General features: G+C 51.3%; 1 protein-coding gene across 2 annotated transcripts in view; it reads right to left on the minus strand.

Moving 5' to 3' along the window:
• LINGO1 (leucine rich repeat and Ig domain containing 1) overlaps nucleotides 1-14,758 on the minus strand; it is a 212,161-nt gene that overhangs the window by 76,530 nt on the left and 120,873 nt on the right. Inside the window, exon 3 of one of the 2 annotated variants that reach the window (XM_043922158.1) lies at nucleotides 6,663-6,830. The gene's annotated coding sequence lies outside the window, so the exon portion shown is untranslated. Of the gene's footprint in view, nucleotides 1-6,662; nucleotides 6,831-14,758 lie in introns of those variants that run through there. The other variant, XM_043922157.1, reaches the window with a different exon arrangement.

Consider the following 14,758-nt stretch of genomic DNA (forward strand, 5'->3'; position numbering starts at 1 on the left):
GCCCATCTCTAGAACTTCCAAGCATGTACACGGGCATGTATGTACTCACGTGTACACATGTATACACATGTGTATATTCATGTGCACTCATATCCCAGTCATGTATGTACTCATGTGCACATGTGTCCCTGCCAAGGTGAGCACTTATGTGCATATGCACACATTTCCCTCCCTCTCCTGTCCTTAACTCAGGCTGGTGGCAGCATCAGCCACACGGTCTCCAGCCAAATACCCAGACATCACTCGTGAGTCCTTTCTTCCCCTCTCTCACCCTCACATTCCCTCACCACAGTCGGCCAATGCCTGAATATTTCTCAATCGCATCTTCTCCCAGTTCTCCCTCACCCAGACTCCAGCCAGCGTGCAGTACCCCCTCCACCCACCCTCCACACAGTGGCAACCAGAATTACCTTTCCCAGTCACAAATTTGACCTCACCCGTGCTCCACTTAAAACCCTCCCAGGAAGCCTAACCAAGCAGGATGCAAAACTTCTGAGTTTCACATAAAGCCCTAAAGAGAAGCCTGACAGAGTTGCCTGAATAAAGATCTAAAGCGTCTCTATGGCCAGAGATACCATAAACAAAGTTAAAAAGATAAATGGCAGACTAGGGGAAATATTTCCAACACACATAACAGACAAAAGTTTTTAAATCCCTAATATACTAAAAGCTCCTTCATACCCATAAGAAAAAGGCAAAAAGAAAAGAAAAATAGGCAGCGGATATGAATAGTCAATTCACAGAGAAGAAAATACAAATGGCCAGTAATCACATGAAAAGTTGCTCAGTCTCGTTGGGGAGAAGGAAAGTGAGTGTTGAAACCACAGTGAGATATTTTCCTGGACTGGTGAAAATTAAAAAGCTTGATAATGTTCAGTGCGGAGGGCAGCTGGGGAAATGGCTCCCCACAGATATCAAGGGTGGAAGCAAAAGCTAGCCCAACCTTTTGGAAGAGCAATGTGACAGTACCTATTAAAATTTAATAAGCATACCCTGAGCCAGGGCAACTCCACACCTAGAAGCCTATCCTACAGAAAGGCTTACACGTGTCAGCCAAGATATATATACAAGGATGTTCACTGAAGCATTATTTACAAGAGTGAAAAATTGAAGGCAACCTAAATATCCATCAACCGAGGCCTAGTTACATAAATTTCGTTGCAGCCAAACAATGGAATATTAGGCAACGATTAAAAAGAACACGGGGGATCTGTATTCTGTGACACTGACAGATGCCCACAGCACACTGGGAAATGAAAAATGGAAGTCGTAGAGTAATGTGCATAATGTGATTCATGCCTTTTCTTTTTTTAAAGATAACACACAATAAATATGTTTATAAAGGCACAGAAAAAGTTCTAGAAGGAAGCACACCAGATCAACAACAGTGGGACCTCCGCAGAAGGAGATTTAAGGGCAAAGGAGGAAATTTCTTAACAGGACGCAGTTCTATATTGTTTCAGTTTTTATAGGAGCAGATATTGCTTTTGTGGTTGAGACGAGAAAAGAAAAAAAATACCCCATCCATAGCCCCTCAGTGGCTGTAAGTCAAAGTCCACACTCCCTAGGGGCAGCTAAAGTCCAGGACACCGCCCTTGTGTGCCGCCAGCCTGGGGTCTCCCACACTCCCTTTCAATTCCCCAAACTAAGCCTTTGTCCCTACGGTTCCATCTGCCCGCAGTGTCCTTTCCTGCCTTCCATGCCTCATCTTTCAGGTGGTTCCTCACGTATCGTCACCTTCTGGAAACTCTCCTTGAACACTCCCCCAACCCTGCAACAGTGACAGCCAGCATCCAGGGAGCACGTGTGTGTCTGTGTCAGGGTTGTGCTGTGTGCTTTACCCTGTACTGACCCCTCCAATCCTCGCAGCAATCCTAGGAAGGTCTGTCATCACCTTATTTAATGTATGAGCAATCTGAGGCACAGAGGGGTTACCCAACTTGCTCAAAGTCACACCGCCAGCAATCAACAGAGCCAGTGCGTGGTGGGGCCAGGCAGAGCATGCGTGAAGCCTTCTGCCAGCACTCAGCACACGGGACCTATACCTTCCAGGCTCCCAGACTTGCCTAAGAGCCCCGAGTTGGTGGGTGGGTGAGATGGGGGGTTGCCTTGTTCCTGCCCCCAGAACCTAGGTGGGTAAGCGTACACAGGGAGGTCTGCTGGGGTGACAAGCCAGCTCCCCACCTCAACCATCCAGGGCTGAAGGAAGCAGCTGGTCTCCCCAGTGGGCTGGGACCAGCTGACCCGGGGCTGCTGAGGAATGGCACGGTTTGTGGAGGTGCAGCCCCTCCTGAGGCGAGGACCCAAGCTACTTCCTGCACACCTACTGTGTGCCGGGCCCTAGGGGTCATGGGCCAGGGAAGCCAGGGGCCAGGAGACTGCTCTGCCCTCCACGTGCTGTGAAGTCAGACACATGGAAGCCAGGAGCCAGAGAAGGGGACAGTGGGATGGTGCTCAGAGGAGCAGGGGCCTGGTTTCTGATCAGGACAAAGCAGATGTGGGTCTCCGTGAAGTGGCATCTGGGCCCAGCCCCAGAAGATGAAGGGGGATCTGGGCAGATGGAGTGGGGAAGGGGAACTCCAGGGGGCTGGAACAGCTTAAGCAAGGGCTGGAGGGGGGCAAGTGAGGAGAACTCTGGGGAAGAGTCACTGGTTTTGGCTGGAAAACAAGATAAGTTGGGAAGCAGCCGTGGATGTGTGGGGGTGTGAGTTGCTGGGGCCCTCGGAGGGAGCAGCTGCCCACAGCAAGGAGGGGGCAATCAAGCACGTGGACTGCCCAGGACCGGAACCTGTCAGGCAAATCCACCTCCGCTGTCAGCTCAGGACAGTGGCCTAGTTCCCCACCTCGGTGCCCTCACCTATAGAAAATCATGCAACTTCCAGGACCGTTGAGAGAATTAAACAAGACGGTGGTTTGCAGCACCTTGAACCTCAGGAGGTGGTGGAACACGTCTGGTGGGGGCACCGTGCCGGAGGAGACAGAGGCAGCTCCCTGGGGGCATCGGCCTTTGTGATGAGAACTGGTGTGGGCATATGGCCCTCAAGGCACCCCAGCCCAGCCAAAGTACTCAAATACTAGCCTTGTGTTTAAAGTGTAAACTCCAGGCGATATGATTTCAGACTCTCTGCTTTCTTAAAGAGATGTGAGAGGCAGAGCCTCACAATGTTGAGCAGTCTCTACCCGTCTAAGGCCCTCAATCTCCCGATGTTGGGGGGTAGGTGACAGGTTGGGTGGTTTCTCTAGGCCTGGTTATTCAGAAGGGGCTGAGCCATGGAAGGAGGGAAATGGGCCAGAGGTGACTGTGGGGAGGTGTGGAAACCCAGAGAGGTGGGACCCAGAGAGGGGAGGGTGGGGGATGAAGGAAGCAGAAGACGCTTCTTCCTGGGCTAGTCCCCCAGCCAGCCAAGGGCCTCCTCACACCCCCTACTCCAAGGCCCGCAGCCCCCACCAGAGCCCAGGGCGTATTCACTCAGTTGGGGGTGGAGAAGCTGGAAGAAGAGGAGCTCCACCCTCCCAGGGCAAGTTCACTCCTGGGAACGATGGAAACAGTGGTGGGCGGGCTGGGAGGCAGGTAAGACCTGGAGGCAGGTGAAACCTGGGGTCATGCCCCACTGGGCTACTTCAGGCTGAGTGCCACTAGGCAAGTCCCTGCATGGCTCCATTTCTTCTTCTATGAGATGAATAAATATGCTTTCCTTGTAAGTAACATTATTACCCTGGGGCCCAGCACACCAGCAACCTGCCTCATAGGTGAGCCCTTTGGTTCACCAGGAGCTGAGCAGGGCCTGGGGCAGTCTCAGCCAGCTCTGGGAGTGAGGGAGAATCACCCACCCCCAGGCACCTCCAAGACCCCCATGGGTGCCATCCTCCTCATCGCCCACAGGGACCCCGTCTTAGCCTCCCCACTGGCCCACCTACAGCACTGCCCCCGCCCACCTGCTGCCAGAAGAACGCTCTAAGTGAGGCCCACCTCGACTCTGATCACTCGGCTGTCGCTGTTGGCTTGTCACTTCCCCCACCAGCCCCGTGGGCAGGAACTACATCTGATTCATCTTGGCCGTTGCAGAGTGTGGGGTCTGGCACGGGAGTCCTGCCCACAGGCAGCAGAGCTAGCAGTGGGGATGAAGAAGCAGGACCATTCACCCCTCCCACCCCAGCACCTGTTGCTCTATTGAATATTCATGACAGTGCTGGGCTCCACGTGGGACTGGGGGGATCTCAGTGTGGGACCACAATTCAGTCTGTCTGGGATCAGGGCTCAGTGGGGCTGGGGTTAAAGTTCGGTCTTCCGGGATCAGGGCTCTGTGTGGGGCTGGGGTTAGGGTTCAGTCTGTCCAGGATCAGGGCTCAGTGAGGGGCTGGGGTCAGGGCACAGTGAAGGAAGTTTTCTGCCCTCTACCATGAAGGGCTCAGGACTTCTCCCAGCCTTACCCCCTGCTCTGAAAACAACTTCTCCTGCCCCTGGGGTGCTGGGGGCTGTCTTGAGTCCCCACTCTGCCCACGTTCTACCCAGGCAAGGCCTGACCTATGCTCCACTCCAGGCAGCCCTGGAGTGGAGGCAACCCATTCTCACTGTGGCCAGCCACCACCTGCCTCCCACTGAAGGGGCTCAAGGTGGGAAGTGCTTCCTAGCATCCCTAACTGGCCTTCAGAAACACAGCAATGACAGTCAGCCTTCTGGCCTGAATGTGTTCCCAAGCCAAGGAAAAGTGGTTTGTGGGTTAGCTCAGGTTTTTCTATTAGCCACCCCACTGTTCCCACTCTATTAGCCCAGATGATCTGGTGCCAATGGAGGTAAATCTGGGTCTGGCTGAACAAGCAGGCAAAGGTGTTGGCTGGCACATGGCAATGAGATGTGCCATCCAAACAGTTCCTCCTATCACAGCGCCTGGAATCCTGCTTTGTGCTCCTTGCTTTAAGTCAGTCTTGCTGACCCTCCTCTGAAACCTCCATCCTGAACAGTTTTTAGCTGGGCGTTGGGACTGCCAGATCTCCCGGCCCTGGGTGACTCAGGTCTAACCGAGGTCTGGCACTCACGGGGCTCAGAAATGGGAGCTGAATCAGAGACTGGCCTGAGTGGGCATCAGAGTTGGACAGGAGGCTGCCCCACCCCTCAGCACTCCCACCCACCCAGCCAAACCCTCCACTCCCTCTGCCTGCTACTCCCAAGCAGAGGGTCAAGTTGGTTTGCAGGAAAGACACATGGTTCTCATTTTAATTAATTAAAGAAAAATCTAATCACTGCATTAAACTTCTCATTACTCCACTTGAATACCCGTTAAGTAAATTTAATTACCAGAGGATTGGGTTTCCCAGCCTCTTTCATTAGCTTCTGATAAGATGGGGAGTTGGGAGGGAAGGGGATGGGAAGCAGAACAATGCCATTCTCAACCCACAGAGGGCAAGGTGGGCAGTGTACTGGGGCTACTGTGGTAAGGCTTTGGTGTCTCCCTGAGGACAGGCTTGGCCCTGGGCGTGGGGAGACGCTCCTCCCAACTACCTCTAGAAAGGAAAAGGCCTAGAATTTGGATATTGTCAGCGCTGAATGCTTCATTTACAGCCACTCTTGGTTATTTATACCCCACCTCCTTCTAAAAGAGTTTGAGGTTGCTAAGAACAGCACAAGCTGAAAAATAACAGAAGAAATCAGAACAAGGGAAAGATGTGCGAGAAAAGAAGAGGAAGCCAAAGGCAAGGCTGCTGAGCAACTACATGCCCCAGCAACCCTAGCACTTATCAGAAAGGGGCCACAAACCAGCTATGAGCTTCCTAGCAGCCAAGACAAAGAGAGCAACACATTTCAGCACTAAGGTCATAACCAACAGAGTATTCATAAGGAAATGCACACCAGACCTTGGTCTTTCCATCTATAAAAAGGGTGAAGCTTGAGCATGAACTAAAGGAAATGACCATTGGCGAAAGCAGTCAGCAAAAGTTTTCTAGAGCAGGAGGGATCTAAACTAGGCCTTGAAAAAGAGGATGGGGCAGACTCCATCTTTAGTAATCATTTATTATTTGCCTTCCCCAGTCAGAGGCATCTCCTTCCTGCCAGCAGGACTCTGAGCTTCCTTTGAGAAGCTCAAAAGAAGCTTCTTTCTCATTGCTGGTCACATGGTTGGGGAAGGACAGACCCTTACCCCAGTCCATCCTCATTTCCTGTGTATGCAATTAAAGGATCAGGATTATCTTAACCCTGCCAATAGGGCCCAAGAGATTTATAGTCACTTGGGACTACAAATCCCAAGTCCTAACTCCAGGACTTTTATTTGTTCTATCAGAAAAGCAGGCTTTATCTCTAGCCAAGACCCCAGATTTCAACCTGGTAGCCAGTAGCCCCAGAAATTGCTGACACATCTTATGATCACATCATGTGAAAAGATACTAGGAGTGGAGCCATCACCAAAAAAAGAGAAGCAGAGAATTATAGACAGAAAACAGCTCCCGGTCACATCGTTGAAGCGACTGGATCAAGCCCTGCCTGAAGCCCAACTTACCCCCAGACACTTCAGTTTCATGAGTTGATAATCTCATTTTATTGGAATAAGATTTTTGTTACTTGAAACCAAAGGGATCCTCACAGACACAGTGTTCAGAAAGGTATCCTTCCAGTTCCAGAGATGGAGAAGGAGCCAGGGAATGGACAGGGTGGGTGTGCCACCTACCGTGACTGCCACTGTGCCCCACTGAGTCCTGAAGCTTGAGGAGTTGCTTCAGTGCAGGCTGGGGTGAGGAATAGGCTGGGGAGTGGGTCCAGGAGCTGGGCAGGGACAGAGCCCTGAAATGCTTGCAGGAGGCAGTCTCAACGCAACCAGGCCATGGCTGTGGAGTCCCTAGAAAAGAGGAAAAACAAGAATGAGCAGTATGGTTCACATGGGGGACACAGGGGCACAGGGCATCAGGCAGACAGTGGTCACACCTTTCCCAAGGTGAGGCCAGAGTCTGCCAAGTCTGTCTTCACTTCCTCACCTCTTCTACGTCACTTACCCCTTTACTGCGCCCTCACCCGCAGTACCTCCAGGCTGCAGAAGAGCATCTGTAGGAGCCCTTCCCTCTGAAGAGAAGGGAGGATGGGGGAGGGGTGTGCAGGCATGGCTGGAATCCATGTGCTATTGCCAGACTGTATGTGCCTGGTGGCAGGCGGAGGGCAGGGGAGCGTCCCCCTCGGGACTGTGGACTCATTTCTCACAGTTCCTCTTCCAGTGAGTGTCCAGAACCGGGCCCAGGGCCTGAGGTGGCCAGAACAGGACAAAGGTGAGTGAGGCAGCTATCTTCTTTGATCGCTGGTCTGGACTTCTAAGTGGCTTCCCTGTTGGTTCAGATGGTAAAGAATCTGCCTGCAATGCAGGAGACCCAGGTTCAATCCCTGGGTCAGGAAGATCCCCTGGAAGAGGGCATGGCAATCCACTCCAGTATTCTTGCCTGGAGTATCCCATGGACAGAGGAGCCTGGTGGGCTACAGTTCATGGGGTCACAAAGAGTCAGACACTGCGAGTCTGATTGAAGAGTCAGATTGAAGCGACTTGGCACACTGGACTTCTAAAAGAATCCTAGAGAGGGCAGTGCTCAACCCAAGGGAATGAATGGTGTTCCAGGCATGGGCAGAGAGCAATGTAACACCTCTGAGCGCCTTCACATCTGAAGAAGCAGGAAACCGTCTACTCTGCCTTCACATATACCTCCTTTGGGCACTGACCCAGCTTTGGGGGGGCCACCCCTCAAGGGGGTGATAAACACAGTCTTCCCCAGCTTCTCTGAGGCCAAGTGGCACCTTTGGGGAGGGACAAAGGGTGGAGACATTTCAGACTCAGGACATTGCCTGAGGTCCTGGCTGTTGGAAAGTCACTAAGCCTCTTTATCCCTTCATGAGTCCTCTGATCTAAGGGATACTGGCTTGCTTCTTGGCTCCATAAAAAAGGCACAACGACTGAGATCCTGCGTCACAGAACACTCAGTTGACTGGGTCTCCAGAAACGTCTCTAGACCAGTGCAGTGGAATTGAGCTTTCTGCAATGATGGGTGTGTTTGATACCTGTGCTGCCTGATATGATAGCTGCTAGCCACATGTGGATGTTGAAATGAGGATAAAGACACTAAGAATCTGATTTTTGTCTTTTCTTTTATTCATTTATATTTAAATCTAAATAGTCACATGTGGCTAGTTGCTACCATATTCAATAATACAGCTCTGGACCAACCCTTGCCTAGCCCCTGGCCCCAGTGCTATGCGTGCTCAGTGGTGTTGGACTCTTTGTGACCCCATGGACTATAGCCTGCCCAGCTCTTCTGTCCATGGAATTTTCCAGGTAAGAATACGGGAGCGGGTTGCCATTTCCTAACCCAGGGGATCTTCCCAACCCAGGGGTAGAACCCGTGTCCCCTGCGGCTGCTGCATTGCAGGCAGATTTTTTCCCTCTGAGCCATTGAGGAACCCCCCCTGGTCACAGTACCCAGAGAAAACTGAGGTCCAGAGAGGAGATAGGATTTGTCCAAGGTCACATAGAGAGTGGCAAAGGCAAAATCTAGAACCTAACTCTTCGGACTCCTAGCCCCAACTCTCAATAGCACCCACTGACCTTCCCATGTTGGGCTCATGTTCTCCCGTCCTGATCAGCACCGTCACACACAGTGTCTTGCTATCCCATTAACCATGCTACTGCTCCCAGGACAGGGTATCAGGCCACCTTTGAAGGGATCATCTCTCCCAGCCACTGCTGCTGGCCAATCCCTCAGGCCCCTAGTCAAGCAGCCCCAAAGAATATTGCTGGGGAAATCATTCATCAGAGAGGAAGTGCCCTGGGCACACAGCTGGTCACTGCAGGGTTATTAATAACAACAAAATGCTGGAAGCTGCCTAAACATCCCACAATACAGATAACGAAGTGCATCATGACACTGCTGTTTGATGGAATATTATACAACCATTAAAAGTGATAAACACAGAGACTTGTAGCAGCACAGAGCAATGTTCACCTAACAATATTGAACAAGAAAACAGAAAATGGATGAGGGTAGGGCAGGGTTGCAGTGGTGTACAGGGCTCTGTGCTCACTGAGCCCACTTATATCTGTTATCCCAGCCTGCACTGAAGCATAATGACATCCAGAGTTCACACCCATTCTAGAGATGGAGGAGCTGAGGCTTCAATAAGCCACCCACAGCCCTGGTGACATGGGGAGGGAGGGCTAGAATAGGGCTTGAACTCTTTGATTTCTGACTCTAAGGACAGACTTCCACAGCTGTTTCTTTGTGCCATGATGGGGATGTTAACTTTTGACCTCTCCTTTTTATGTATTAACTCATCTTGTTTAACAGATACATTCTAAGTGCCTTACAAATGTGGGCTCATGTGATCTCTACAATAGCTGTAAGAGGGAGCAATTGATACTCATTTTTTTTTTAAATCAGGAAACTAGGGCACAGAGGTCAAGGGTCACTTCTACTTCCAACATGGTCTACAAGGTTTCAGTGTTGTCTTCACAGGAGAAGGGCAAGGTGACAGGGAGGGAAGAGCTGTTGACTTGGAGCAGTAGAAACATAGGCGTATTTATGCAAGCACATGTGTATGTGCATGTATGTCCTCCCTTTCTAATTGCATGGAAATGCTTTTTTGTAGCAATTGAAAGAAAAAAGGAATAAAATATTGTATCAAAAATTCTTTACAAAACAAGCACAAACACAAAAATGAAAACTTATTCAAAATTAAAACTACCAATACATCCAAGAGACTGTGAACGCAAGCCAGCCCCTGGCAGCCAAGCTCATGTCTCCAGGCTTTCGTGCCAATTTCCTGACCCCGGACTCCTCCCTCCTGCCTGGGTGAGATCCTCACCTCAGAGGGCAGCGAGGAGCAGCCTTGTGTGCAGGTGGACTTCAATAAACACCTCCCGGAGCCCTCAGCACAACACAGCAGGCCAGCAGACAGACTTCAGAGCCCGAGCTGCCTGCAGCTCTACTGTCGCTGGCCAGGGCTGACCTCAAAAGGCCAAGACATCCAGGCTTCTGCCTCCAGCCCCAGGCAGCTCCATCCACAAGTGGAACAACCGAGCCACCCAAAAGGTAAAAGACCTCATCGGAGGTCACACTGCTACTGAACAGAGAAATGTATGTGTGCACATGCCTATGCGTGCATACAACCCACACGTACACGTGTCTCCCGTGTTTGCTAAGTCGCTTCAGTCGTGTCCTACTCTTTGCCACCCTGTGGACTGTAGCCTGCCAGGCTTCTCTGTCCATGGATTCTCCAGGCAAGAACACTGGAGTGGGTTGCCATGCTCTCCTCCAGGGCATTTTCCCCACCCAGGGATCGAACCCTTTTCTCTTAAGTCTCCTGTATTGGCAGGCGGGTTCATTACCACTAGCGCCACCTGGGAAGCCCTGTGTGTCTCCCACATGTGCGTATAATTAAAATATCAGGTGATACTCAGCTTATACACACACACACAATGATGATTACATTACTAACTGCTACCATATCCACAGTTGTATTTCTATTTCTCCTGTACATTTTTCTGTTATTTTTCATTCTGTCACCAAATACTTACGAGCACTTACTATGTACCAACTATATTATAGGTGCTGGAGATTAATTGGGGTGCCCCTCACAGGGATGGGGATACAGATGATAAGCAAATAAAGAAATAAGATAATTCCAAAGACTGACAAGTGTGATGAAGATGAGCCTGGGCACGTGAGGGAGAGCGCCTGGGATGGGGCTCAAGGGTCCCTCGAGCGGGAGGATCCGAGGAGGCCTTTCTGCAGAGGCCACATCTGAATTTACACGTGGACAATAAGAACTCAGTCAACCTAGAGCAACAGAAGCAGGGCGACGAACAGAGTGGGGAAGAAGACTGGTGTTTCTGAGGAGCCACAAGCCATTTGGCCCCTGGAATGAGATGGGCAGAGGTGGGGCAACTGTGGAAAGGAGGCCACAGAGGGAGGCTGGGCCCTGAAGGCCAAGGTAAAGCTTCGGTCTTCATCCCTAGTGCAATGAACAGTCACCTCGGAAGTGCTGGGACGTCTTACTCATTGTGAAAAGTTCCTTTGGGCTGCTGACTGGAGACTGGATTGAAGAGGAGCAGGCCCAGGAGCAGGGGACCTGTGGGCTGGCTCTGGCAGTTGCCCAAGACAGGGAGATGTGCCTTGGGCCAGGGTGAGGGAGGGACTAGACAGATTGAGGATATATGCTGTTGCAAACACAGCTCATCAGCAGTTGGTTGATGAGTTGGATGTGAGGAGGTGGGGGTAAGAAAAAGGAATCAAGGATGACTCCTAGATCTTCTACCATGGACACGAACTGCTTTTACCACCAGACCCCCCACGAAAAAATTTTAAATAACTGTTAAAAAATAACAGCAGATGAGCCACCATGAAGACCGCCACCCCCCACACACTGAGTCTCACACCCCCCAGGGTGCATCTTTCTTTTCAAGCCCCCGCTGTGTTCTCTGGTCCTGCATGTAGCACACAGGGCAGGAAAGAGATTGGGTCCCACCCTCAGGCTGGCAGGAGACAAGATTGTCCAAAAAGACAGGACAGGGAAGGACAGGGGAGGGTATAGAGGGGCTGGTTCAGAGCAGGCCCCCAGCACGTGCTTGTTAAAGAACGTGCTGGCTGAACCCGAGAAGTTCTAGCATGGGGCGTGGGACTGGGGAGGCAGGGCGCAGCATCTGGGGAAAGCATGAGTTTGAAGGTGAGACCATCCAGGATTTGAGTCTCGGCTTCATCCTAGCTCACTATGGGACCCCGGGAAAGTTCCTTTGCTTCTCAAGGCTCAGATCCCACAATCCTCCCACTCAACGTTGTGATGAAGACTCAGTGAAGTGATAAATGTCAAGAACTGACATTTATAACTATTAGCACCTTTCCCCTTTTGTTTAAAAAAGGGCTAAAGAAGTCAATTTAAGCTTAGACAGGCAAACTTACATCTATTCCAATCAAGATTCTGGAAGTGTTGCCGAGAATGCCAGGAAAGCCAATGGTAAGTGTCAGAATTTCATGACCAAAGAGTCTTGTGGGAAAACTGCATATCCTCTCTTGGCTGCTCAAAAGAGTGACACACACTCCAGCCAGCCACAAGTGAGGCCCTCGTACATCCTTGTTGATGAGACAGAAAACTATGGCCTGGGCTTCTCAGTGGTTAGCTATATAACCACATCCAAGAAAGTGGGAGAAAGGCGGACTGGCCCCTGGGATGGAATCTCACTGGCATCAGCAGGGTTGGTCCTTGGCCCTTTCTGGAACAACCTTTTTTGGCAGAAACTAGAGACTAGAATGTGGGCTCCCCCATTGGCTCACTTGGTAAAGAATCTGCCTGCAAGGCAGGAGACCTGGGTTTGATCCCAGGGTCGGGAAAATCCCCTGGAGAAGGGAATGGCAACTCACTCCAGTATTCTTGCCTGGAGATTCCCATGGACAGAGGAGTCAGGCGGCCTACAGTCCTACTCACAAAGAGTCAGACACAACTAAGTGACTTTCAACTTCAGAGACTAGGATGGAACTTTGAAAGGAGGTCCAGCCTGGAAGGGTCAATTAGGGAGTCAGGATCCCCTGTCCAAAGACCTCCATTTACCCAGGAAGGGGCCAAAGTGTACAAGAGAGGGTTACTAGGCCCTGGCTGAGTTCTGTGAGTAGCTCTAAGAGTGGCCAGGGAGCTGTGGCTTCTGTGGATCCTGATGGCACGCGAGGGCTGGGTAAGCCAATCACTCCAACTCTGGAGATGCTGCAGCCATGCTTCATCCTTGATGTATCTGTCTAGATGATTTTGGATAAAGTGAGGTCTGTTCACAGGGGCTTGACAGGAAGAGGTGGGTCTGAACCCCATGTTCCCTGGGGAAGCCTCGAGGGCCTGCTCAGGACTTCAGGTCCCTGGCATTGGCATTTATGGGCCCAAAGAGTAGAGCTAGGCCCAGTGAGGAAAGATTCGAGGAAGAGAGATTGCTTTTCAGCATGAAGAGTAGTGAGCTCCCTGTCCCTGGGGGCATGCAAGCAGAGGTCTGGAGAATATATATGCTGGGTAGGGATTTGCACTAAATGTGGGGGTTGCTTTCAGCCATGGGGTTCTTTAATTCTACTCACATGTGAATCAGGACTAGATTATGTGGATCAAAGAGGGTGTTACAGAGAGTGAAGGGAAGGCCAGATAATGCCCAGAATAATAGTGGTTATTATTATTATTACTACGTTATAGATCACCAACCTTCCTATCTGTTCTCTAACTCGATCTTCTGCCCATCCCAGAGGCACAAAGGATGATTAACCCCATTTAGCAGATGTGAACACTGAGGCCCAGAGAGGGAATAAGACCAGCCTGAGGTCCAATAGCACATTAGCCCCACACCGAGGAGCCTTCCCCTCTGAATTCCAGTGGTCATCCCACCACTCCTGCTGCAGAGGAGGGAGCAGAAATCTGCCCTCCAACCAGGGCTCCTGTCCATTTGTCAAGACTCCCTATCCCTGAAGGTTAGAGGCTCTCTTTCTGCACCCCCACAAGAAACCTTGGAAGGGAGTCCTAGCCCAGAAGGTGTCTTCTCCCAGGTTACACGTGTCCTGCTCCCCGCCACTTTCCTCTCATTCCCCTGTGGTCCTGCCACAGCCCCTTAGGTTGGTTCCTTCAGACCAGATCAAGGACCAGACACCGGGCTTTGCCCAGGAAATGAACTCAAGGGGAAGGGTCCCTCCTGCTCAGCCTTATTCTTCACCTCACACCTACACAGGAAGCTTGAGACTGGGGAGAACTAGAGCCCACCTTACCAGGTATCCCACCAGAACACCTTCCCTTTTCCAAGCCAGAGGGTCAGAGAGAGGGCATCTGGGCAGGAGACGTGACAGTGTCAGGGAGTGGGGAGACTGGGACCACCAAGGCAGGAAAGCTGCCACCTCCAGTACCACCCATGCCACATCATACATCAAACCCCAGGGTATTCCTGTGAGCCAAGGAGCAGCATCTCACTTTACAGGTGATGGAATGAAGGCTCAGAGAGATTAAGAATTTGCTCAAATTCAAAATACTAAATTGAACAGAAACAGCCTGTAAGTTCTAGAGCCAGGATTTGAATCCAGGACTGGCTGGTTCTAAATACCCTGTGCTTTCCCAGGCTCCCTGCTGCCTCCACAGAAGTGCAAGGAAACTCAAATAGGCAGCCTGGTGAGCAGATGAAAGGGGGAGCAGTGGGGGCAGAGAGAGAAGACAAGATAAAAAGACAAAAGACAGAGATCAGCTGGGACAGACGAACTGACAAGTGGACCCTGCAGGGGCCAGAAGGAGGCAACTACAGAAGCCCCCATCTTGATCAATGAAAGGCCCCCAAGTGCCACCCCCACAGCCATCTGCTCCTCCAATTTAGCTACTAGTCTTCCCTAGGTCCTCCACAGGATGCCCAGGTCCAAGGAGCAGAAGAAACTTCCCGTCCTGGGAGTACCCCATCAGTGAGGGTGTCAGGTCAGATCCCTGGGTCTGGGCAGAGAAAGGAGGTGGGCAGAGAAAGAAAGGAGCCAGTTCTGTCCCTGGGCAAGGCCCTCAGCCCAGCTTCTGTCTGCCCCTGCCAGGCTGGAGGGTCCAACGGCCCCAACAGCCCAGCAGGTACAGCATTCCTGCCGGCCCCACATGTCTGGAGGAGCATTCTGGGCTAGCCAGGTGTCCCCAAGTCCCACTGGCAGCCGAGCACAATTGGTCTGTCCCCAGAGCATGCAGGGTTTAGCAACAGCCTCTCAACTGAATATTTAAGAAGAAAATTACCCCTCCTGCTTTTTTTTTTGTTTT

The sequence above is a fragment of the Cervus elaphus genome, chromosome 13 (assembly GCF_910594005.1).
Source record: "Cervus elaphus chromosome 13, mCerEla1.1, whole genome shotgun sequence".
NCBI lineage: Eukaryota > Metazoa > Chordata > Mammalia > Artiodactyla > Cervidae > Cervus > Cervus elaphus.